Here is a 25,733-nt window from a genome sequence, read left to right as displayed (position 1 = left end):
GGGATGGGTACTATTCCTACCCTCATTCAACAAAAGGACAAACTGATATTTAGAGACATTAACTAACTTAGGCTAAGGCAATGCAGTTAGTGCCTGACCAGCGAGGAGTCAAATGTGGGTGTACTATCAGAGCTCCAATAATGAAGGGGTCTATGTAAAACAGGAAATGCATCCTTAATTATTATACTTACAAGTTCATGACATCTTGTGCTTCAGATCAAATGACTGTCCTCTGAAGGTGTCAGAGGGAAAAAAAAATACTCTCTCTGTCATGAACAGCATCTTGCAATGCCTGGGCAAATCATTATTGCCATTATTATTATTATTTGGCTCCCTTAGAAGCTGCAGGCATTGGAGCGCTGCCAATAACAGGAGATACGAGGTTCACTGAGCCAGAAGAATCGTACCATAAATCCTGATGCCATTTTGAGAACAGTAAAAAGCAAACAACCCATAACATTATAGAGCAAGAAGATGAACAAATATCACCTTCCCCCTGAATATGAGAATAAAGTGCATTAGATAAAAGGCTGACCACATCACATAAAGGACACCGGGAACTAATAAAAACAGATAAAAGAAACGTATTCCACTTTTCTGTCTGAGCAAACCAGGTTACACAGTAATGATGGGGCTCAGATCACACTACCCCAAAATATGGGACCTTGGTATATTGGCTTTTTTAAGCTGAAAGAATCTGAGAAACATGTTTCCAGAGGGATTCTCTGACCTTCCTCTGCCCTTCTTCCCTGAGGCAGGTTATAACGCTCTCATGTTCATGGTGCCTTCCTTATATCCGTGGAAAGGAAGATCCTTATCTCCAAGACAAACGATGTCAAGAAGAATCAAAGCAAACAGGCTTTGCTGTTTCCTCCAGTTGATAACCCTTAGCTCATAATCTTTTTTTTTTTTTAACCCCATCAAATTTGTCATGACTCTTCATCAAACCTACCATTAAAACACTCAGGTTTAATTATTTCCTCAGGTCTGCATTTCCTTATGAAGACTCTTGTGCCATGAAAAACATAGTAAATCCATTTGTATTCTTTTCTCCTGTTAATCTGTCTTTTGTCATGGGGGCCCCAGCCAGTGAACCTAAGAAGGGTAGAAGGACAAGACATTGTTCCTCCTCTACAGTAGTTACCTGTGGAGCTGCCAGAAGCATCAGATAAGGCTCCACTCCTGATCAGTGTCCACTTCTACTATATTTTTCTAACTAGCACCTAAAATGTTAATCTGCTATTAAGAGTAGGGTCTCTCCAAAGTTATACAGCCCAACTTAGAAGAAAGAACAGAATTTGGAAATGCTGATGAGACTGGAACTGTGCCAGGTGTCAAAGGGTAATTTTTTAAATAGATAAAATCCTGACTCTTACACAAATATCAAACACACACATGTAATACTTTGAATTAATTTATTACTCAGAAAGACAACCAGTAAAATGAAACCTGGTTCAAAGGAGAAGCCAAAGAAAAGACATAGCTATAGATTAGGAATATTGAAATGAATTGCAAGTGGAAGCAAAACTGGCCTCTTTCACAGTATACGAAGGGTGTCAATTGAAGTTCCACTGGATAGAAGTTGTATACCTGTATACAAGAATTATCACACATTACTATCAATTATCTGCAACTTACAGAGTTGTAAAAATGTGCAAAGACAATGAAAGTTATAATTAGATAGCTCTTAAGTGCATGGCTTTCCACTGAAGCACACATTTTTTTTTCCCCACACACAGAGATGAAATATATCCATTATGCCAGAACTGGTGACTTCAGGCAGATCATTGCATAATGTAAGGACAAGTAGAAATTTAAAATAAGAGGCTTAATTTGTTCCTGATTAAAATAAAGAAATTCCCTTCTCCTCCTTGTTCTTACAGCACTTATTTTAGAAAACTTAATAAGTACTCTCTTTTCTCTTTGAAATGTATATAAATTCTTTTGAAAACTAGATAGGCCTTTTGTCAACTTTACGACCCTGGAATATTTTTTCTCAAGAAGCTGGGAACCATCTTTTTGAAATACAAACATCAAAGGAGATATCACTTCTTTTTCTGTGAGAGGGTTGGAGCCTTACTTCACTGGCGCTGAAAGCCTTGCTCTGAGTTGCAAAACTACCTTTTTTCTTTTTTTGTTAGTATTATTTTTGATTGATAAATCATAATTGTATGATGTGTATGGAGTATAATGGTATGTCTTTATCTACACACAGAATGTGCAATGATGAAATCAAGCTAAGTAATATATCCATCACCTTACTCACATAACATTTTTTGTGGTGATAGGTTTGAATTTTTCTCTTATTTTGAAATATATAGTATATTATTATTATTGATTATATTCACCCTGCTGTGCAATAGATCACAAGACATATTCCTCCTGTCTAGCTGAAACTTGTGTACCCTTTGATCAGCAATTCTTCATTTCCTTGCTCCCTACTCCCACCCCCAGCCACCAGGAACATCATTCTATTCTCTACTTCTATGAGTTCAATATTTTTAGATGCCACATATAAGAGAGATCGTGTAGTACTTGTTTTTCTGTGTCTGACTTATTTCACTTAGCATAATATCCTCTAGGTTCATTTATGTTGTCCCAAACGACAGAATTTCGTTCTCTTTTAAGGTTGAATAGTATTCCCTTGTGTATATGTACCACATTTTCTTTATCCATTTATCTATTGATGGACACTTGGGTTAATTCCATATCTTGGCTATTGTTAATAATGCTGCAATGAACATGAGAATGCAGACATCCTTTCAACATACTGATTTCAATTTCTTTGGATCTATTCCCAAGAGTAGTATGGTAGTTCTATTTTTAGGTGTTTTTTTTTTTGTTTTAACATGGAGTCTCGCTCTGTTGCACAGGTTGGAATGCAGTGGCATAATCTCAGCTCACTGCAACCTCCACCTGCCGGGTTCAAGTGATTCTCGTACCTCAGCCTCCCACGTAGCTGGGACTATAGGCGCCTGCCACCACACCTGGCTGATTTTTGTTTTTTGGTTTTTTAGTAGAGACAGGGTTTCACCATGTTGGCCAGGCTGCTCTGGAATTCCTGACCTCAGGTGGTCCACCTGCTTTGGCCTCCCAAAGTGCTGGGATTACAGGCATGAGCCACCGCGCCCGGCCAATTTTTAGGTTTTTTTTTTTTTTTAAGTTCCTCAAAACTACCTATTGCCATAAAAACATGAGATATTTGTTTTTCCTCTAGATAAAGCCAGTAAGCTAACATGGATGGTCACCCCATTTACCAGAGAGATTTAGGATGAATGAACTATGTGGGACTAATGGTGTTGTCAAGTTCTCTTACTTGAGGACTATTGTTTCTCTTGAAAACATGTACGTAATAGGTTGTATCTATCTCTTTGCCTGTGTGAGAAGATGAGATTCCTTTCTGTTTGCAATCTCTTATTGAATTGCCTATGATGTGTATTGCATTCTGGTTTAAATCTTATTCAACAATAAAACTGGCTTCTTTCTCCACTACTTTTATGGAGAGAATTTTCCTTTTACTTTCATTTGCCCCAAAATAGTCAACCCATCCAAATGTACCAGAAATCCCAGAAGCATCCTGCCAGAATCAAGAACCCTGTGAACCAAAGTGCTTGTTCCCTGGTCATTGTCTCCTTTCCTCCAGATACAGGATGACCCCTTTTGCAAAAACCAAAAGAGCAGTGAGCAAAAGGCAGGCATTCTACTGTATTCCTAGCATACAGTAGATACTAGGCACCTAGTAGATACTAGGCACCTTGTGTAGATTGATGTATGCAATTAAGAGGCCTCAGCAAACAAGGCAGCCTAGGGAAAGTTAAAATGCCTACAGAAAACATGCTATTCCTTGATTGCTGTCACTGAGCATTGAAGGCTGACTCCCCAAATACCACCAACACAATATGCTGATAGACAAAGCTGACTTTATTGCCTACTGCAGTTAAGGGAGAAAACCACCTAGCAATGGTTTGGCAGTATCTGAGAAAGGGGGAAGATAAAGTCAGAATCTGTAAGAATTGGATCTTGGATTGATCTAAGGCAAGTATTTTAAGAGGTATTGAGGGGAAATTTTGGATCTGGGATAGTATTGGGTAAAAATTATAATAGTCCAGAAGTAGCAGAAATAATAAAGTGGTGATTTTGAGGAGAGGGATTTAAAAATTGTTAGGTTATAAACTCTCTGTTGATGTTTTCCACTAAAGAGTTGTTTGGTCTTTTGGGAAATTCCTGTAATGAATAGTCAAAGCATTTTCCTGAATAGTAAAGTCATGCTAATGAATACAGAGGAATAGCACAAACTTATATTAATGTGCACGGTAAGGCATGGCTTTGATTCCCAGCATCCAGACTGCGTGGGGGTAGAGGATTTTGACTTTTAGAAGTTCAGGCCAAAACTCAGACGAGCAGGAAACGTTCTTTTTCTTTTTCTCTAAGTCAGCTTATTTGCTATTTTGGGCCCTGTAAGGTTTTTAATATCCATATTTATTAATGGCCCTGTAAGGTTTTTAATATCCATATTTATTAATATTATCTTGAATGCACACACAAGGTTTCTGAAGTAGAGAAGATTATCCATGAACTCTGAGAAATAAAGACAGATTTATTTTCCCACAGGCCCTGGTTATGCAGGAAAATCATCTCAGCCCATTAGGGTTCATCATACTACCTTTTCCAGGGCTGCACGTAGGTTTCAGGTGTTTTCAAAGTACAAGGCAAGAGGAGGGAGCCATTTCTGGTTCTCTGTCTCTTCTGTCCTCCCAGGAGCCTTCCCATCTGGCCTTCTGTCATCATCTCATTATTTAGCCCTGAGATGTTTCCCCTCCCTCTCACTTGGTCCTAATGCCCCTGCAGCAACTCTTAGTTCCATGCTTTGAGCTTAAGAATAAATGCACGTTTGGATTCAGTGTGATCTTCTCTCTTCTCGCTGTCCAACAGTCCCTCTTGAGTCAGACTCAACTTGTAACCCCAGCCTCCAAGTCCTTCTGTTTCCCCAGAGGTCTACTCAGGGAACATAATTCAAGGCTCTTCTATATAGGGAAACATCTCAGACACCTCTGCTCTCATCTCTTTCCCTCTTTGCTTTAGCTCCCCCAACCCAGGGACTCTTAGCAGTTGGAGGAAGCCATTCCTGCCTCTCACTCAGTCTGTGAACCTCTACTCCTCCATACTAGGGTTTCTCAACCTCAACACTATCGATATTCTTGGCTAATTTTTGTGGTGGGAGCTTGTTCTGTGGATTGTAGATTTACCAGCACCCTAAAAATACCCACTAGATACACCCAAATTATGACAACTAAAAATGCCAAGTATTCTCTGTAGGAAAAAAAAAATGGGCCCTGGTTGAGGACCATTGCCCTAAAAGCTTAGATTTTGTGAAATAAAAACCAGGAGGAAACCTCCTGCATATTTCCTTCTTGCTTGCCTCATTTCTTCTCTGAGGTACTGAACTTAGGATGACCTCCCCAGACAGATGAGGGCAAGGCAAAAGAAAAGCAAATTTGGTGGAGGAAGAACATAGATGAATAATTCCTTATAGTATCCCTTCAGTTGACCACTCTATCTCAGTGCTAACTGAAGGTCACTTGGGGACTATTAAAAATGCAGAATCTCAGGCTCCACCCTGCTGAATTGGAAGCTGTGTACTGGACCCAGCAATCTATATTTTAACAAGATCTCCAATGATTCTCATGCCATGTAAAAATAAATGATCGCACAAATAAGAATAAGCAGAGGCTCTTCATTCAGAGGTTGCTATAGTAAGGGAGTCAGTCACCATCACTTATATTTGGCAGAGACTCAAAGGGTGGGAATGATTTACTGATGTGGGAAGCTAGGTGAAGGCTATTATAAGTGGAGCAGCCTATAGGATTGATTTGGGAGCATATTTCACTTTCTCTAGTTGATTCAGAGTTAGAAGTGGGGTCAAAAACTCATGAAGCTAGCATTTCTTGGCCAAGTCCCAACTGTTCTGGACCAATTGCTACAGAGATTATGGTTTGGCTTCCTGGGCTGGTTGCTGCAAGCATTAGTTAGAGGCTGGGTTGCGTTGGGTGGGGTTGGGTTAGGTTTCATTGTCATCTATACTCTGACCATTGTCTGGTTGTACATTTCATCTCTCAGCTGCTAAAGCTTGTGAATCATTGCTCTTTTCAAAATAGCTGACTGAGCCAGGTGCTGCAGATTTGAAGAAGGTACCCTCAGGGAGCTGACAGTTTAGCAGAGAAGAAGGACACTAAAACTACCTGCCATGAAAATCACACTGATGCAGAGAGCCATACGGGAAGCCAAAACAAGATTTCCTGAGAACAGAGAGGAGTGAGTAATTCCCTCTGACAGGGAGCTCAGGGAAGGTTTCCAGATGGTGCAGCATGTGTGTTGAACCTTGAAGGATTAGTGGAATTTGAAAACAAAAAAAGAGAAATAAGATAAACCTACTACTTCTGGCGGGGGGGTGGGGAGGTTTGTAATCAAGAAAAGAGTTTACAGGACTCAAAAATAAAATTGGTCTCTCTAGATTAGAGGGAAGGGAACGGTCATACAATTCATGCAGCAGCCCACTTTCTCCTCCTCACTGTATCTGTCTCTTTGTACCAGAAAGGACAAAAGATCAGAACCAGGTACATATTGATGCATGTTTAGAGGCAAACGGCTCTTGCCTTCTGGCAAGGGGCATCTCTACCAGTGGCAGCACTTAAAGACTAAAGACGCTCAAATAGCAGCATGCACGCATGCAAGAGGAAAGCTGGGGAAGCACCAAGTCCTGGAAATGGAAAGAAGATGACACTGTCCTATGAATAACCTGTGTAGAATGTGGAGAAGGAACAAAGAGAAGGGATCAGAGGGGCAGGCATGGAAAAGGAGATGTAAAACAAGAAAGACTGAATGAAGAAGGGAGAACCCAAGGAGGAGGAGTCTCCCTGGAGAGCTTATCATGTGCCCAGGATGGAGAAGGCAGCAAGGTCTTTAAGGGGTAAGAAAAGGGAAATCGATTATTTTATAGCCCTGGGATTACAGAAAAAGAAGAATGGCATGCAATCATGTCTCCAGTGCTATCTCCCCTTATATGTAAAAAAGTCCTAATGTTTATGCCTTATTTACCCCCATCCTCATCCATAGCACAGAAGTGGGGAGTCCATGGGTAAGTCACAGAGTATAAGAGGAGGAAAAGAACAGCAGGAGCAGTCAGCACAGGGACCTGCCAACTGCTTTCTTCCCAGAGAACAAGGTGAATGTATCGGCCTTTCTCTGCCCTTCTCTTCTCCAGAGTCAAAAGTTCCTCCACCTTTCCGCCCTTTCATTTCTGGATGTTCAACTTTTATCTTTATGATATGAGGAAAGCAAAGGGGGATAAAACAAATCTTCCAAGCTCTCCTGTCCCCTAAGTTACATCTTAAAAAAGAGATGCCCTTTGACTACAAAGTTCAAATACGGATTTTTCCTCAAATCCACAACATTTTTCCCTTTCTTACCAGAAAACATTCTCATTCCAATTAATTTTCCCGGTGGATATCTTGAAACAATGAGCCAGTGCACATGGGTCAGGCAGGCACTATCACTGAGAAATCCTGCCCTTAGCTGAAGGATAAATTTGGTACAGTTAGTCTTTCTATGAGGGAAAGCCAAGGAAGAAAATCACTAATTGATGGCAACCATTATGTGCCAAGCACTGGGATAAATACCTTTATAAGAATGCATAATTAATTTGAAAAATCACCCTGGGAAGTCAGCACTGTGATCCATGATTGACAGCTAAAGCAACTGAGGCTAACTAAGTCTTAGTTAGCAAACTAGTCACCTCATCAGAAAGCAGTGGAACTGAAGCCTGAACTCTGCCATGCTGAATCCTAATCTTTTGCTCCCTTTGCCTTCATGGCAATATATCTCTGCCCATGTAGGTGTGTTCATCCTTGACAATGACTCCCTGACCCCTCATATGGAACCTTGCTCTTTAGGAAGGATTTGTCACCATTTTAACTTAGTATATTTTCCCACGTACATATGTTCCAGAGAACACAGACAGCATGAACTATGGATTCCATAGGCAATTAAATATGGAAAGCACCAGGTTAAACAAATGTAAACAGATTTCTTCACTTACTTCTTAGACTCTTGATTATGGATACATACATTGTGAAATAAGAAGCTAAAATCGCAGTAGTGATTTGTGCAATGAAGTGAGATAATGGGAAGGTACATCACAGCGCTCCAAAAGGGAATACTGGAAGACAATACAATGCGGTGTTTAAACTCTCAGTTTCTGGGACCACACTTCTTAGGCTCAAACCCCAGATCTATCACTTATCACATCAGATCTAAGGTTTTGGACAAGTTCCTTAACCTCTCTCTGTCTTGAAAAAATGGAGATAGTAAAAGACTTTACCACTTTCATAAGTATGTCATAAAGATTAAATGAAGTGATACATACAAAGTACCTTTAGAATAGAGTCTGTGTGACAGCCATGAAAACGCGCCTCTCGGATCTCCTGCTGCACAGAGCAAAGTCAACTGACAGCCCCAGTTGCTGCACATCTCTGGGTCCACCAGTGTGTTTGTGTTGAGGCCACATTTTCATGGGCAGTGCACAGTGTGGGCACTAATACAAGCCTATCCCTAAGGGACTCCTCTAATAGGTGTCTTCAGCTCTGGGACCCCTTATCCTGGATGAAATGTTCTTAGCATGCAATGTAATCTAAATTTCTTCCTACCCAATCCCCTTCCTTTTCTCTGTCTCCACCTGATTCTTCCCCTGTATGCTTCAGATGGTTCCCCAATAAATCTCTTAGGTGTCTAATCTCATTTTAGCATTTGCTTCCTAGAAGACCCAAACTGACATGGCTAAGTACAGTCAGGCAGAGCCCACAGAGTTAGTTGCCCATGGAGTCCTTTACTCAAAAGCATCTCATGAGACACATTCCATGAAATGCACTTTAGGAAATGAGTGAATATATCTGTTGTTAAGTTTACCTGTAGGGAGAGGCATTTTTTAAGCATTTTTTACAAGGAAGTGAAGATGACAGCAGAAGGATCTTCAGGTTAATCTAAAGTCAAATTACATACCCACTACCCAACTTAACACATATGACTAGGAGTATTTATCATAATAAATAAAATTGACTAGTATTTGGAACATAAGATAATCTGAAATTCTCGTCCTGCCATAGGACTCTGTGAATTTGAAACAGCTCCATGAGAACCCAAATTGCCTTACTGAGGCTAGGAATAAAATGAGGGGCAGGGAGTATACAGATTGTATGATACCAGTTCCCAGTCATCCAGTCACATTCACTGACTCATTTACTCATTTAATAAATATTGAGCTCTCACTATGCACTAGTTCCATTCCTAGGTGCTAAGGATGAAGTGACACAAGAGTCGGATGCAGACATAACTTCCACAAAATGTGATAAAGGCTGTAAGACAGAATCAAGTGCCATAGGGACACAAAGGAGAGAAAGCCTGACTCTGCCTAACACTAAGAGGGAGTCTTTCAGGAAGTTAAAAGGTAAACGGAATTCTAAGGAAAACATTGTGTACAATAAATTGGAAGTGTGAAGGAAACAGCACAGAGTTGGCAGAGAGCAGATGCTGAGTACAACATCCAAAATCAAAGTTCATGGTGGGAGGATATTGTAAAGACAGGCAGAGGTCAGATCCCAATGGGCTCCCTATGGCACACTGAGGATAGTGTACTTCCCCATGCAGAAGATAGAAAGTCACATGGTTCTGCTTGGAACTGAGCCCCAACTACTAGATAGAGGAGTGCTGGAAACCTTCCTTAATTGGGTTGGGCCAAAATTGGTAGTTGTTACGCCGTATGACATGGATGTAATAAAGTAGGAATGGAGCACATGAAAATTTGCACAGGAATACATGTGCATTATGGTTTTAGCCCCAGAAGAAAATAAATCTATTCTATTGAGAATCATCAATATACAATTGCTTTGAAGCACTTACAAGTAATAGAAATGCCCGTTTTTTGTTATTACAACAAAATATGACTTCAGAAAGAGTTGATATTTCAAAGAGGCCTCTGAATTTTCTTCCTAGCAAGTGCCAGGGTAAACTGTATTCAACCAAAAGAAAAGTTCTAATTCTGGAAAAAAAAAAAAAAATAGTTTCAGGGTCTTGGTAACATGTGACTGTTCTTTGTGCCCTCATTTTACTCTGTGCTCAATTTTTTTGAATTCCTATTTTAAAAACCCATGCATATTTTATGAATTGAGCCTAAATGTCCCATCATCACAAATTCCTAAGACTCTTTTTGCTCAGGAGCTGATCATTAGTGAATTCATTTTGTATTCTAGTGGTTGTCAAAGGCCGTTCTGGAGGTGTTACATTGGATTTTGACATTAATTGATGAACACTTAAGCTCATCATAACTCTGCTGGGATTCAGAACAGCAGAAATTAGAAAGATGAATTTCAGGAGATGAAACCATTGAAAAGAAATGTAACTTCAGAGTCATTACTGTTGAATGCTTGAAGTTCCGTGACATCCACACAGAGTGCAGTAAGGGCTCTTGCTGCAGTCAAGCATAGTGCTCTGGTGGGAAAATAGGGTTATTCTGCATGTGTCAATAGAACTGGACAAAATTAGCAATCCACCTTCACAGCCTTATGTCCTGGGCACACAGGAGAACTAGATTTACATTATTCTGTTAACTAGTTAAAGATGAACATCTCCAAAAGGAGAAAAATCTATTTAGGTGAAAATCATAAAGAGTTCCTATTTCTATTGCTACCAAAGGATTTGTAGAAATGGAAAATGTCACTCTTAGGCCAGCAGACAGGAATCAGGGCCTTGGAATCCCATCAGCTTTGACAGTAAGTATTAAATAAAGATATTGAGCTTAGAAGAAAATAGAGCAGTTTTCTTTGGCAGCAGTGGGTACTTGCTCAGCTATGCTATTTGAATAACTCATTGGGAGCTTGCTAAGGTTCAAGGTATTACAGAGCTTTCTGAAAACAGGAAAAGATGGTAAAATGATTATTAGATAGGTTGAAAATCAATACATATTTAAAATCCACAACTGCCATCTTAACTTCAGTCCAAATTTCTCTGGGGTCACATTCTTGAACTCAAAAAGCCAATCAACAAACACGTTGATTTTTCTTTCCTTCTACTTACTCTTCAAAACTCCACAAGGGAATTTGTTTTGCTTTGTTTTTTCATTTGTACTGTAACCTACAGGATTTCAACTGGTCAGAAGAAGAGACTATATGTCAAAAAGTATGGAGGAACATAGAGGGTTTTGTGAAGAACTTATCTCAGTGAAAGCAAGAAAGTAATTGACTTGTCAGGAACCTTGAATTCATTAATATGATTAATAACACCACCTCCACTGGGTCTGGCACAGTACTAGCCTCTATAAACTTTCATTTCTCACAATTTGTGTGTGAGGAAAGGATATGATTGTCTCTAATTTACAAATAAACAACCTGCGGCTTGGAAATGTTCATTGAATTTTCAAAGTCATTTAGCTGGTAAGCTTTGTACCGAGGTTTCAATTCCAGGAACTTTAACCCAAATGCCCAATGAACCATTTTATCTCCCAACCTCTGACTCAGTTGACTTATTTATCAGGGATGTGGGGTGAGCTCTTCCAGCTGAAGGCAGAAAATCATTGTTCTCACTAAAGCCAATGTTCCATGCAGCCAAGTGACTGACTGAGGTCATGTATTTAAGGTGTAACAGCAAGTCTGAGAATGAACTGATATTCTTATAGATTACAATGGCATCACTGATGATCATTAGATTGATTCGGTTATAGAATTTTCAGAGCCTTTTTGTGAGTATTGCATTCAATCTTTCCCCCAAAAACCATTTATAAATTTGGAAGCCAAACGAGTAGATTATATTTTCCCGAATCTAGCATGCACCTTATGTTCTTATGAGTTTATTACCTGTTTTGTATTTTTTAAACATTTTTTTTTCTGGTAACAAAAGCAGTATGAGCTAACACAAAGTATCAGATTGTCAAATCAGACTCACAAGGAATCAGAGATCTTAACCAGTTTTAAGTCTTACCAACAACTTCAAGAATTCAGGGAATCACAAGGCACAGACAGTGTGGAAAAGTTGCCCATACTGCACCCCAGGTATTACTTGCCACATTAGGACATGCTCTGGTTGAGACTAAATATACAAGGTCTTTATGTGGTGGATGCAGGTAGCAATTATACAAAAGGGAGCTAATTTAGTCAGGAAACCTCCCTATTTTTTATAACTACATAGCTTATCTGACATTTTCTAGTGAGGCATGCCCCAGAAACCCACACATTCCAGGTTTACTTACTATATACAAGCAAGTCTAGACAAACCAGGTACCTCTTGCTAAAAAGTATGTAGTAGATAAATAATCTGTCACCATTAAATACCACTGATCTGTATGCCAGACAGTCTATCATTAGCATATTTACAAAGGTACTTGACCAAATCATCCCTCTTTCTTTTCCCAGGCTGTCCTCCAAAAAGTAAAAGAACAAATGCACAGCTGCTGCTGACCCTTTCCTTTCTAAATAGCATACTCATTAGGGACATATTTGAAAATACAGAAAAAAGTGGGTGAAGGATATAAAAGACACTTCTCAAAAGAAGACATTCATGTGGCCAAGAAACATGAAAAAAAGCTCATCACTGGTCATTAGAAAAATGCAAATCAAAACCACAGTGAGATACCATCTCACGCCAGTCAGAATGACGATTAAAAGTCGGGAAACAATAGATGCTGGCGAGGCTGTGGAGAAACAGGAACTTTTACACTTGATGGGAGTGTAAATTAGTCCAACTATTGTGGAAAACAGTATGGCAATTCCTCAAGGATCTAGAACCAGAAATACCATTTGATCCAGCAATCCCATCACTGGGTATACACCCAAAGGATTATAAATCATTCTACTATAAAAACACATGCACATGTATGTTTACTGCAGCACTATTTACAATAGCAAAAACTTGGAACCAACCCAAATGCCCATCAATGATAGACTGGATAAAGAAAATGTGGCACATATACACCATGGAATACTCTGCAGCCATAAAAAAGAACGAAATTGTGTCCTTTGCAGGGACATGGATGAAGCCGGAAGCCATTCATTCTCAGCAAACTAACACAGGAACAGAAAACCAAACACCCCTTGTTCTCACTCATAAGTGAGAACTGAACAAAGAGAACACATGGATACAGGGAGGGAAACATCACACACCAGGGCCTGTTGGGGGATCGGAGGCAGGGGGATGGAGAGCATTAGGACAAATACTTAATGCATGCAGGGCTTAAAACCTAGATAACGGGTTGATAGGTGCAGCAAACCACCATGGCACATGTATAGCTGTACCACAAACCTGCACATCCTGCACATGTATCCCGAACTTAAAGTAAAACAAAATTTTTTTTTTAAAAAAAGATGAAAATAGAAATAACCTGTAATTACTAAGTATCACCAATCTAGAAATATTTACTATGAAAAATACTTTGTGGCCAGGCATGTTGGCCCATGCCTATAATTCCCCACATTTTGGGAGGTTGAGGTGGGAGGATCACTTGAACCCTGGAGTTCAAGACTAGTCTGGGCAACACAGTAAGACTTTATCTCTATCTAAAAATGCTCCAGTCTGGGAGACAGAGTGAGGTCTTGCCTTAAATAATTAAGTAAATTTGTTAATGCTTTTTCTCTTGCTCACCTGTAAATAATAATAATATAAAATCTTTTAATCAAAAATAAAAATACTTTGTTTCACTCTAATCATTTTTCTATGCAGATTATGTCTATGCAAATTAATTACTAAGAATCATACTCTCATATATGTTGCATTATATAACTGCTTATAACTCTGTACAATACATTGAGACTATAGTCTCATATTTCTAAATAATTTTCTAAAATAGTTTTAGTGATTGGATACTATTACCACGTTTGAACATACCATTCTTATTTAATAAATGGCCGTTATCGTATATTTAGATTATATGCTGGTGGCTTTTCCCCCCAGAAAATTTGCAACTTACACTACATTCCCAATGAGCAATTCAAATAGCAGAACTAAGCTTTTTCTCTACACATTTAATGCTAGATTTTAACCAGATAGGGATGTATGCCAACCTAGATCTCTGAGTGGCTGCAATTAGTAGAGCTCTCTCATTGCTCCACATTGGCTATATTACATGAAGAAGTAAACTAGTGTGTTAGGCCCTTGCTATTTTGTGGTTGTTACTTTAACACAAGTTAATCCCTACTGATAGATACATTTGCAAATATTTTTCAGGTTTTCTTCTTTAATTTAAATATAGCTAATATGTTTTATTGCTGCATGTAATTTTTTATAATGGCAAATATCTCAAGCTTTGAAAATTGTCTATTCCTTCTTTGCTTTTATGCATTGAAAGTTTTTTTACTGATGAGAGATGAGATAATTCTCCTATGTTTCCTTCTGGTTCTTTTATGGTTTTGGTTTTTGCATTTAATTATTTTCTAAACAGCATTTACTATATATGTTTTCTAATCATGGTACTACCATTTTACACATTCAAAGCAAAAGAAACATTTGAAAAATATAATAAAGTTCTTTGAGAAATCTCCAAATTGCTTTATACAGTGGCTGAAATAATGTGCATTCCCATCAACAGTGTATAAGCATTCCCTTTTCTCTGCAGCCTTGCCAGTATCTGTTTAACTTTTTGATAACCGTTATGACTGGCATGAGATGATATCTCATTGTGCTTTTGATTTGCAATTCTCTGTTGACTAATGATGTGGAACATTTTTTCATGTTTCTTGGCCACTTCTATGTCTCATTTTGAGAACTGTCTGTTCATGTCTTTTGCTCATTTTTAGTAGAGTTGTTTTTTGCCTTGTTGAATTGTTTAAGTTCCTAATAGATCCTGGATATTAGCCCTTTGCTGGATACATACTTGGCAGATATTTTCTCTCACTCTGTGGGTGGTCTGTTTATTCTCTTGATAGATTCTTTTGAGTGCCGAAGCTCTGTAGTTTAATCAGGTTCCACTTGTCAATTTCTGTTTATGTGACAGTTACTTTTAAAGGCTTGGTCAAAAATTCTTTTCCAAGGCTGATGTCCAGAGTGATGTTTCCCAGGTTTTCTTCTAGGATTCTTGTAGTTTGAGGTCTTACACTTAAATCTTTAATCCATCTTGAGTTAATTTTTGTATATGGTAAAAATAACAGGGATCCAGTTTCATTCTCCCACATATGGCTAGCCAGTTATTCCAGAATTGTTTATTGAATAGGGAGTACTCTCCCCATTACTTGTTTTTGTTGACTTTGTCAAAGATCAAATGATTGTAGGTGGGAAACTTTATTTCTGGGTTCTTTATTTTGTTCCATTGGTTTGTGTATGTTTTTGTTCCAATACCATGCTGTTTTGGTTACTGTAGCCTTGTAGTCTAGTTTGAAGTCAGGTAATGTGATGCCTCTGGCTTTGTTCCTTTTGCTTAGAATTGCTGTGTCTATTCAAAACTCTTTTTTGGTTGCATATGAATTTTACAATCTTTTTTTTTAATTTTGTGGAAAATTACATTGGTAGCTTAATAGGAATAACGTTGAATCTATAAATTGCTTTAACCAGTATGGACATTTCAATGATTCTTCCAATCCATGAGGGTAAAATATTTTTCCATTTGCTTGTATTATATATTATTTTTGTATTATATATTATTTCAGTGGTGTTTTGTAGTTCTTGTCATAGAGATCTTTCACCTCCTGTGTATCTTTCACTCCCGTGGATTCCTAGGGTTTTTTTTCTGGGTGTGACTATTGTAAATGGAATTGCATTGATTTGACTCTGAGCTGGAATGTTATTGGTGTATAGAAATGCTACTGATTTTTGTACATTGATTTTGTATCCTGAAGCTTTACTGAAGTCATTTATGAGTTCCAGGAGGCTTTTGTTGGAACATTTAAGGTATTCTGGGTATAGAATCATATCATTAGCGAAGAGAAAGAGTTTATTCTTTTCCTGTTGAATGTCTTTTCTTTCTCTTGATTGCTCTGGCTAGGACTTCTAGCACTACGTTGAGTAAGAGTGGTGCAAGTGGGCATAGTAGTCTTATTCCATTTCTCAAAGATAATGCTTCTAGTTTTTGCTCATTCAGCATGATGTTAGCTATAAATTTGTCATAGATGGCTTTTATTACTTAAAGGTATGTTTCTTCAATGCCTACCAACAACTTCAAATCAGAATGTTTCTTCTTTATGAATGCATTAGACCAAGTGTATCAACTCTATTGTTTGTGTTGCAAGTAGCTTTCTCATTTTATCCTTTTCCTTTTGTTTTACTTACACTTTTACCATGCAGAAATATTTATATAGTCTAATTCATCCCTCCTTTTTATGGTTTATCTTGTTCTATTCCCAGAAAGATTTTCTTTCCAACATTACATAAATAATTATCATACTTGAGTTCTTCTGATTTCTCCCCTTGCCTAAGGGAGAAGGCATCATGACAAACAATTTCAGTTTCCTCTAGCCTTTGCTAATGTCTGAAAAGCATCTTATACATTAGTCTTACCCTCCTCTTTCTAGCACCCCTACTCCTAATGATGTTTCTGTGCCATAAAGGAACCAAAACTAAAATAAAGTAACATATATGAGAGTATGATTCTTAGTAATTAATTTGCATAACTGAGAATGTAGTATTATAGAAGTTACCCACTGTTGAGAGCTAGCAAGAACAACTTTAATCCTACAACTGCAAGCACTGAATTCTGTCAATAGCCATAAGAGTTTGGAAAAGAACCTCAAGCTCCATAAAGGAACGGATCCCAACTGACACATTGATTTGAAGCCTTGTGAGACCCTAAATAGAGAAACTAGCTAAACCATGCTCAGACTTCTGACCCATGGAAACTGTGAGGTAATAAATGGGTATTGTTTTTAGCAACTAAGGTGTAGTAATTTGTTATGCAGCAATAGAAAATTAATACCACTACAGTACTACTTTGTATTATTAAGACAAAGAAAAGTGGGGAGATGGAAATAGCAGTGAAGTCTTATTTTGCTGCAGGTAATATGCTCAGAGCTCTACATACATTATTGTATTTAATACCTAATCAACTAGCATACTGGCAGAAAACAGGGCTCAGATAAGTTAATGCAATTTGGCCAAACTATAAAGCTACAAGACAGCAGAACTGACCAACTGGACCAAGAACTGGACCACCCATTTCTAGTACTTTTCTAATAATTGCTTAAATAATTTTTTTTTAAAAAGCAGTAAACTTAAACCACTATACTCTAAGCTTTGTTAGGAAGTTGCTTCTATTACTAAAATGTTTGAGTACTTACCAGTATTTATTTATAACTACTAAATTATATGTTTATTTATAAATTAGAAATGTTCTTACTTGAATGAGCATCTGATTTTGTTTGTAGGTTTCTTAATTTGTTTAGCCATTAGCTTGTTTAAAGGAAGAAGAGGGTGAGGGGAGGAGGAAGTGAGAGATGGAAGGATGGAAGGAAAGGCAGTTGTGATCCAAGAGTTGAGGGTCATTGAGGAGAAGCATAAAGAAGGAGGCGATTATGGGACAGAGGACTACATTTGAAAGCTAAAACAGCACAACAAATTTAAGCATTTCTTAAGTGTTTTCTATACTATATTTTATGGACCAAATGCAACATAGTATCCTCAGGAGAATTTCTATACAACTTTCCTGGCAACTGTTGTGAGAACATTGAAAAGTCAAATGTGGGCTGTTACAGCTTATCTTCAACTGATCCTTTCTCTATTCTTTAGAGTAAATCTTAAGTAGTGCTATTACAAGAGCTCCTAGTCATTGTAATAAAAATTGTAGTGCCCCTTCCACAGTTGGATTTTACAGTATGGTGATTAAACTTTTTGAAGTGCTGGTATTCTGGTTTCTATCCTCCTGATTTTATTCTCTCTTTTGTCTTGTTTTTGATTTATTTCAGAAACATTATTATGACTTGTGTTCATCATTTCAGAAGGCCTCGTTTGTGTAAATTTTCAGTCTCCCAACTTTGTTCCCGTAACATATCTTATGTCTAATTAGTTTCAGATATTTCAATAGCGGATGACAGTCTGGCTCAGACTAATTACAGCTGTTAATGAAAGATAATGATATAGTGGTAATAAAAATACCACATCTCTTTTCATATTTTGGAATTTACTCTAAGCTCCTCTGGAGCTCAAAGAGGATCATGTTTTCATTGCTCATCCCTGAGACTAAAAGAAATGTCAGAAATCACATTTCAGTACACAATTAATATTTCTTTGCCCAGCTGGCTGTGTGGGCTTTCAGATTGCAAATCTAATCTGCTTTGCAAGATTTTCTACCTAATTCTTGGCTTTATCCCCAGATTAAATACTGAATGCTGTGTTAGCTGCTAACTTCTTTGGACAGGCCACGAGTACTGCAAAATAGAGGCAACATTTTTCTTAGCAGTCACTTCTCAAGTTACAGAAATAATGGGTATAGTTTGCACTAAATCAGCTAGGAAAATATATCAATTAATCTCCTGCTGTTTGCATACCTTTTAGAGGTTCAGGGACAGGTAAAATGAATAAATAATAAAGGGATTGATAGCTGCTTATGAGACTAAAAAAGATTGGGAATACTTTTATATTTGTTTGTAATTTTAAAACGCAGAGGCAGACAAGATAACATAATTAAAACCTCTAAAATCAGAAACCCTGTGAATAAGTGGCCAAGAGTTGTTCAAGAAATTTTAGAATATCATCACATTCTGATGTGAGATACCTGAAGATTTGTATTTTTGGTATTTTTGTATAGGAACCAAAATACGTGGTTCCTATACAACATGTGCAAGCCACTCAAAATTTTCATCCTCCTCGTCCTTAATGTCAGAGCCTTACAAAGTTTGTCTTCTTTCACTCGTAGTGTCCCCCGGTGCTAATGCCATGGGGGTAATTGATAACATCAGATTAATACTTGTCAAAGCACAGTACAAAATGGACTTAATATCGACTTACCATTTTATAGATGTAAATGTGTAAAAAGTGGAAGGTACCAAAAGTTTAAAATAGTCTCTTGTTATGGTTTCTTATGAGAAATAAAGACTGAGAAATGAGAACTGAACTTAGAAAACTAAAATTAGATGTTTACCAAGAGTGTGAATAAGCAAGACCCAGTTCCCTTTGCCCCAAACTGCTTTGAAAGATAAAAGCAAACACCCTAAGACAATAAGTGTAACAATTGCTAAAAACCCTGCTCTATGCTCCCATGTCAATTAAAGTGACTTCAACTGGCCTGCTTTACCGGATCCCAAATTCTTAAGTCCCATCCCCAAACCACTCAAGCTCTAAACCTAATTATAATCAGAAGGCTTATGATTATAAGCCTGGTGATGAAAACCCAGAGTGTTTCAAGATACCATTAAGGCTTTACTCTTAGCAGCTCTCTCACTTGTTGAGCAATAACATGAACCAGTTTGAAACAGGCTTTCTTAGTGCTCTTTAAGCAGTTTACAGCACTTAGCGGCTTTCATTCTTTATTTTTCTTTTTTTGTATTCTTGTTGAGTTTCTTCCATTGAGGATTAAAATAAAATCAATACAACATCAGCTTGCCATTGCTCAAACTATCCCCCTCATCTACTAAACACTATAGCTACAGTCCTAGTGAGCAGCTGAATGTTCACCCTATGTGTCTTGTTCATCCTTTGTTCTGCACCTTTGCTTCAAGCATCTGCCCAGGGCTGTGAAGCCATGGCTCCTATACAACATGTGCAAGCCACTCAAAATTTTCATCACCCTCCTCCTTAATGTCAGAACCTTGCAAAGTTTTTCTTCTTTCACTCGTGGTGTCCCCTGGTGCTAAAAATTTTTTTTTTTAATTGTATAAATACTGTTAAAAAGCATAAAACAAGTTCTAGTCTAAATGCAGACTTCATTTATCAATACCCCCATTTGGACAATTATACTTGTGGAGTGGAGAATGAACTGATGTGTGTGTTTATGTGTGGGTGTGTACATATGTATCTCTCTCTCTTATAAATCCAGGTCACATGTGCACAGGCTCAAAAAAGTACTACCAAACACATGCACAAACACAACAACAATTTCCAAATAACTCAGTCTTGACTTGTGTCTTAAAAACCAGAAAGAGATCTCAATACCTAATCTATAGAAATGCTAACTTAAATCTTTACTTCCTTCATAAGTCACAGCTGCTCCTCGGGCTCTCTCTGAAGCTTCTTCTACCTTTGGCCCACCTAATGTATCAGCATTCTTCCTCTTCCCTCAATACAGTCCTTTTTTTATGTAAAGTGTTTAATGTGCCTCAGCATCACCTGGTGAGCCTGTTAAAACATAGATTGGGGGCTTCATGCCAGTTTCTGATTCTGTAGTTCTCTGATGGCACACAAAGATTTGCATTTCTAGCATGTGCCCAGGTGATGCCGATGGTCCAGGGATCACTCTGAGTACCACTGATGTAGGTCATCTTAGTCTCTCTGGTTGAGTTCCTTTTTCCCTCCTGTATCTATAAATTTATCTTCCACTTTCCATTCTCCCAATTCTCCACCACAAAAATACCAAAAATACAAATCTTACAAGATATTTTTCAACTTGGGCTGCCATAACAAAATACCATGAACTGGATAGCTTAAACCCCAGAAATTTATTTCTCACACATCTGGAGGCTGGGAAGCCCAAAATCAAGGTGCTGGCCTAATCAGTTCCCCAGTGAGGGGCTTTCTTCTAGGCTTGAAGATGGCCACCTTCTCACTGTGTCCTCTCACATGGAAGAGAAAGAGCTTGCACCTCTCAAGAGCACTGATCCCCCATCATCAGGGTCCTACCCTTATAATCTCATCTAATCCTAATTGCCTTCCAAATACCATCATATTGAGGGTTAGAACCTCAACAAGTTCATTTGTGGGAGCAGGAATATTCTGTCCATATGAATAATTAACTCTCCTGAGATGGCAAAGACTGAATTTCTCTTCACAGGCAGATAAATAAGGGGAAAATTCTGTAGTCTTGTTAATAACAATTGCACTTTAACTTGTATAAAACATACAACACCATGGGTGAATCTCCAAAATAGAAAAGAGGAAAGTCAAACACAAAAGATTATATGATTCCATTTACATGAAGTGCTAGAAATAACAAAAATATAGCGCCAGAAAACAGATTAATGGTTGCCTGACACTGGGGGCCAAAGAAAACGGACTACAAAAGGGCGCAAGGAAACTTTCTGGAATGATAGAAATGTTCTAAGTATTGGTTTTGCTGGTAATCACCTAGATGTATGCTATTGTCAAAATACATTAAGTTGTATACTTAAAATGAGTGAATTTTATCATATGTAAATTATGCCTCAGTAAATAAGGGAAATATACATGTACTTTATATGTATGTTATATATTAGTATATATTACTTTATATATATAAAATGTTGAAATGTTTCCAAAAACAAAGATTTCATTTAAATTAAGCTGATGTGACAACCAAAACTGTCTGTGGAAAAATAAACTGATAGATTCTCTTCTGACTTTAAAGGAATGTTCTTGTTTTGTATTTTATCTTTCATCTCATGTCTAAAGTGTGCCTGCCCAAGTTACAGGCTACATCACACACAATCAGTACCTCAATCAATGAAAGTAAGTGTGGCTCACTCTTCTCTTCCTGGGTGGGGTTCAAAGGATGTCCAAAGAATTGCATTTGTGAACTAAAAAATGCTACATTGCTTTAATTAAACACAACTTACCTGATGAAGAAAGTACAATATAAGCTCAACAAAGGAAATGGTTTTGTTTAGGGCAGAATCTTCACTAATCTCTCACTGTGGCAATGCTTGGTGTGGTCTCTTCTCCATCTCTCAGAGGAATAATTATACAAGTTCTGCTTTCTGCTCACCTGCCTCCTCATGTCAGATTTGGCATCTCTATTGCAAGATAATTGCCGCTTGGAATATTCAATTAGCTTTTAATTAAATATTGCTCATTAATATAACTGCAAGACAATAAAACATATGTCATTTGATTAGCCAAAAATTCAAATATAAATTACATTCATTTTTATGCCAACATGCACTTTACCTAATGAGACATTTTTCACCCTGCTATAAAGATTGTATGTGATCTTATTTTCTTTTAGAGATTTTTTTAATGCCTGCAAGCAAAGTTTTTAAATTACATATAGCAACTCATATTCTATTTATCTCTACATTAACTAGAACAGAAAGTTATGTACAGTTAAGTACAATGAAACTTCTTTGTAATAAAAGGTGTTTCGATATTAACACTGTTTTATATATGTCATTTTATGTATAAAAATTTGCAGTGATCATATACGTAAGAAAATAGATAGCATTTTATTTAACAACATATCTTGTCTGGTTATAAAAGTAATATATAGTTATATAAGAAGACTTTTAAAATATAGAAAGGTAACCTATTAATACATTGATATATTTTGTTCCAGTTCTGTTCTGTTTTTTAAAACTAAAATTATAGCGTATATAATATGTAATCTGGCTTATTATATTGTGATCATGTATGTCACTTTAAAATTTAAAAATCTGAAAAGTTGTGATATTTCACCATATAAACTGATTATAATTTTTAGACATCCGGGTTTGTTTTTCCCAGTTTTTCACTATTATAGGTAAAAGTAAGGCAAACATATTTATTCATAAGTCTTGGCCATATCTCTGGTCAGGACTGATTCCTGAAAATAGAATTACTGGATTAGAAGAATTAAGGGAATACTTGTATTCTCAGCTTCTCGTATTTTTACAGGGTAGAGAGCAGCCTGGTGCTAACACTTCTAGGCCCTGTATAACTCCTGAAACTGATCCTCCCACAAGAAGCCAGGGTGATTAATATGGTTACAGAATTGGAGAGAGTTGAAACCTCTGGTCTCCTGTGATTTCTGTGAAGAACATTCCATGCTTTGACCTCTTGGTTTACTTAGCTCTTGATGTAAGACCACTAGGGCAGGGTGGTACCCACCAATAGCAACACCCCAGTGAAGAGTGACTGCTATTTAAAGTTTCTCAACCTGTTTAAGAGGGTTGAGGTAGGGATGGGCATTAGGTGGTCAGAATTATCAGGCCCCAATGTCCAACATTGGGAGAAGGGGAAAAGGACCCATCAAGTTCTCCAGTCAGCTTTATTTGATAATCATGTACTTTATAGAAGACTTTGCACTCCTTCACTTAGTTTGGGCTCTGTTTCATCTGCAAGAAGCCAGGTAGGAAATAATTGCAACAAGTAGGATTCGGGTAGCAAACTTTTCACTTAATCTCCAACAAATGATATAATACAAGAGCTCAGAAGAGACAGACCAGTAAATTCACACTTTCAAATACTCCTTCTACTCCAAATACATTGCAGTAACAGTAAGAAAAAAAAAAAAAGTAGAAAAAACAACAAAATAATTTTTTAAACTGTGCTAAAAAAAATAGTTTCATAGACCTGATATGGAAAAGAAATGAAAAATGTGAGCTGAGCTCTGGGTCGAGGCAAAGAGGAGTAATTAAGAGTTTGATTCCTGTGGAATTATGGAGAATCATCATCCACTAGGCTGGAAAGGAAATCAGAGTAAGACCTACTAAGTCAGGGTTTGGTAAAGATATTCAATTCATGAAAACAGGGTTAAGAATATGACTACCAACTCTACTTAAGACTGCAGATTGGGCTGGGCGCGGTGGCTCACGGCTGTAATCCCAGCACTTTGGGAGGCCGAGGCGAGCGGATCACGAGGTCAGGAGATCGAGACCATCCTGGCTAACACGGTGAAACCCCATCTCTACCAAAAAATACAAAAAACTAGCCGGGCAAGGTGGCGGGCGCCTGTAGTCCCAGCTACTTGGGAGGCTGAGGCAGGAGAATGGTGTGGGTGACAGAGCTTGCAGTGAGCTAAGATCCGGCCACTGCACTCCAGCCTGGGCGACAGGGCCAGACTCCGTTTAAAAAAAAAAAAAAAAAAAGACTGCAGATTATAGGAGCCATGAAAGGCCAAAACAGAGATAACAGAATATTTCAAATGACATGAAAATTATATAATGTTAAGAAAGATGATCAAGAAACAACAATATGAGCTTGAATTTACTTCAATTGAATTTAACTGTTATGGCAGTCAGACCAAGGCTTTAAAATAAACATGTTAGTAGGACCTGAAATGACAAAAATGAAGGAAATATATACTTAAAAAGGACAATTATAAAATAAAAGCAGAAAATTTGTAAAGGACAGATGGAAATGAAAATAAAGAAGTCTTGAAAAATATAAATATGATCAAAATTCAAAACAAGTCAATGAATAAGAAAAACCCTAGATAGGACAGAGAAGAGAATTGATGAATCAGAACGTAGTCAGGATTCGTCAAAGCACAGTAGTGAAAACAAAAATGAATTGTATTTATATGTAATATATGTATACACACATGTACATACATACATGCATACATATGTATATGATAGGGCAGTAAGAGACAAGGATGAAAATTAATAAATGACAGCACATGTATAATAGAACCCTCCCTGACTACAGGGAAGAATAGAGCCACAAGTTAGTGACTGAAATTTTTCAGAATTGAAGGAAGCGTATGTCCTTTGAATACACATGAACTCCAACTACTGAGCTGGATAATAAAAATAAGTACATATTAAGCTATATCAAAGTGAAATTGTACAGTGTCAAGGAAAGAAGAGAAAATCTTAAATGCTATCAGAAAGAAAAAAAAAGAAAAAACATTATTTAGAAGAACCACTGACGCCAGATGCAGTGGCTCACACGCCTGTAATACTAGCACTTTGGAAGACCAAGGTGGGTAGATCACTTGAGGTCAGGAGTGCGAGACCAGCCTGACCAACATGGTGAAACCCTGTCTCTACCAAAAAATAAATAAATAAAAATAAAATAAAATACAGCCACGCGTGGTGGCTGGCGCCTGTAGTCCTAGCTATTCAGGTGGCTGAGACACCCGAATCACTAGAACTGGAGAGAGAGAGATTGCAGTGGGCCAAGATCGCGCCACTGTACTCCAACCTAGGCGACAGAGCAAGACACTGTCTCAAAAAAAACAAAGAAAAAAAAAAAACAATTGAGATTAACAGATTTTTTTGTAAAAGAAATTTCAGAAGGTAATGGTGTAAAATCTTGAAAGCACTCAGGGGTAATAATTTTGTTTCGCCTTTTGTTATTGTTGTCTTGTTCTTCACAATCTCTCCAATATCAAAATTTTGGAACATCCTAGGTTTTAATCCTTATATTTCTTCTCTTCTCACTCCCTCATGAGCTCATCCAGTCTCATAGTTTTACATGACATCTGTATGTTGATGAATTCTATTACCTTTTGCTACACAACAAATCTCCCTAAAATATGGTGACTTAAAACAAGAATTTACTGTTACCTCTCACTGTTCTAAGGGTTCACAGGCTTAGCTGGGCAGATGTGGTTTGCTGCCCCTCATATAGTTACAGTCAGCAGTAGCTGAGGCTGTAGGCATAAGGAGGCTTATTCATTTACAAGGTTGGGAACTGGATTTGGATGGTGTATTAGAAGCCAGTTAGGCATCCCTACCTCCATGAAGATTTCCACTCCATCACAGCATGATAGTCTCAGATATTCTTTCATAGCGGCAGATTCCCAGAGTAAATATCCGAGTGTGCCACGCAAAAGTTGCAAAGCTCTTACTACGTAGTGTTGAAAATCTTAGAACATACTTTTGCCACATTGTATAGATTAGGCAAATCTTTAAAGCCTAGAATCTTTTTTTTGAGAGTCTGGC

At 37.7% G+C, this 25,733-nt stretch overlaps 1 long non-coding RNA gene across 2 annotated transcripts in view; it reads right to left on the bottom strand.

Moving 5' to 3' along the window:
- The window catches only part of LOC103877073, a 58,386-nt gene extending 36,441 nt beyond the window's left edge, over positions 1 to 21,945 (bottom strand). The window contains exons 1-2 of one of the 2 annotated variants that reach the window (XR_002516754.1): positions 21,705 to 21,945; positions 1,402 to 1,590 (exon numbers count right to left, since the gene is read on the bottom strand). This is a non-coding gene — a long non-coding RNA (uncharacterized LOC103877073). Of the gene's footprint in view, positions 1 to 1,401; positions 1,591 to 21,704 lie in introns of those variants that run through there. The other variant, XR_002516753.2, reaches the window with a different exon arrangement.
- Between the last annotated feature and the right edge of the window lie 3,788 nt (positions 21,946 to 25,733).

The sequence above is a fragment of the Papio anubis genome, chromosome 14 (assembly GCF_008728515.1).
Source record: "Papio anubis isolate 15944 chromosome 14, Panubis1.0, whole genome shotgun sequence".
NCBI lineage: Eukaryota > Metazoa > Chordata > Mammalia > Primates > Cercopithecidae > Papio > Papio anubis.
This window is presented reverse-complemented; position numbering and strand designations above follow the sequence as displayed.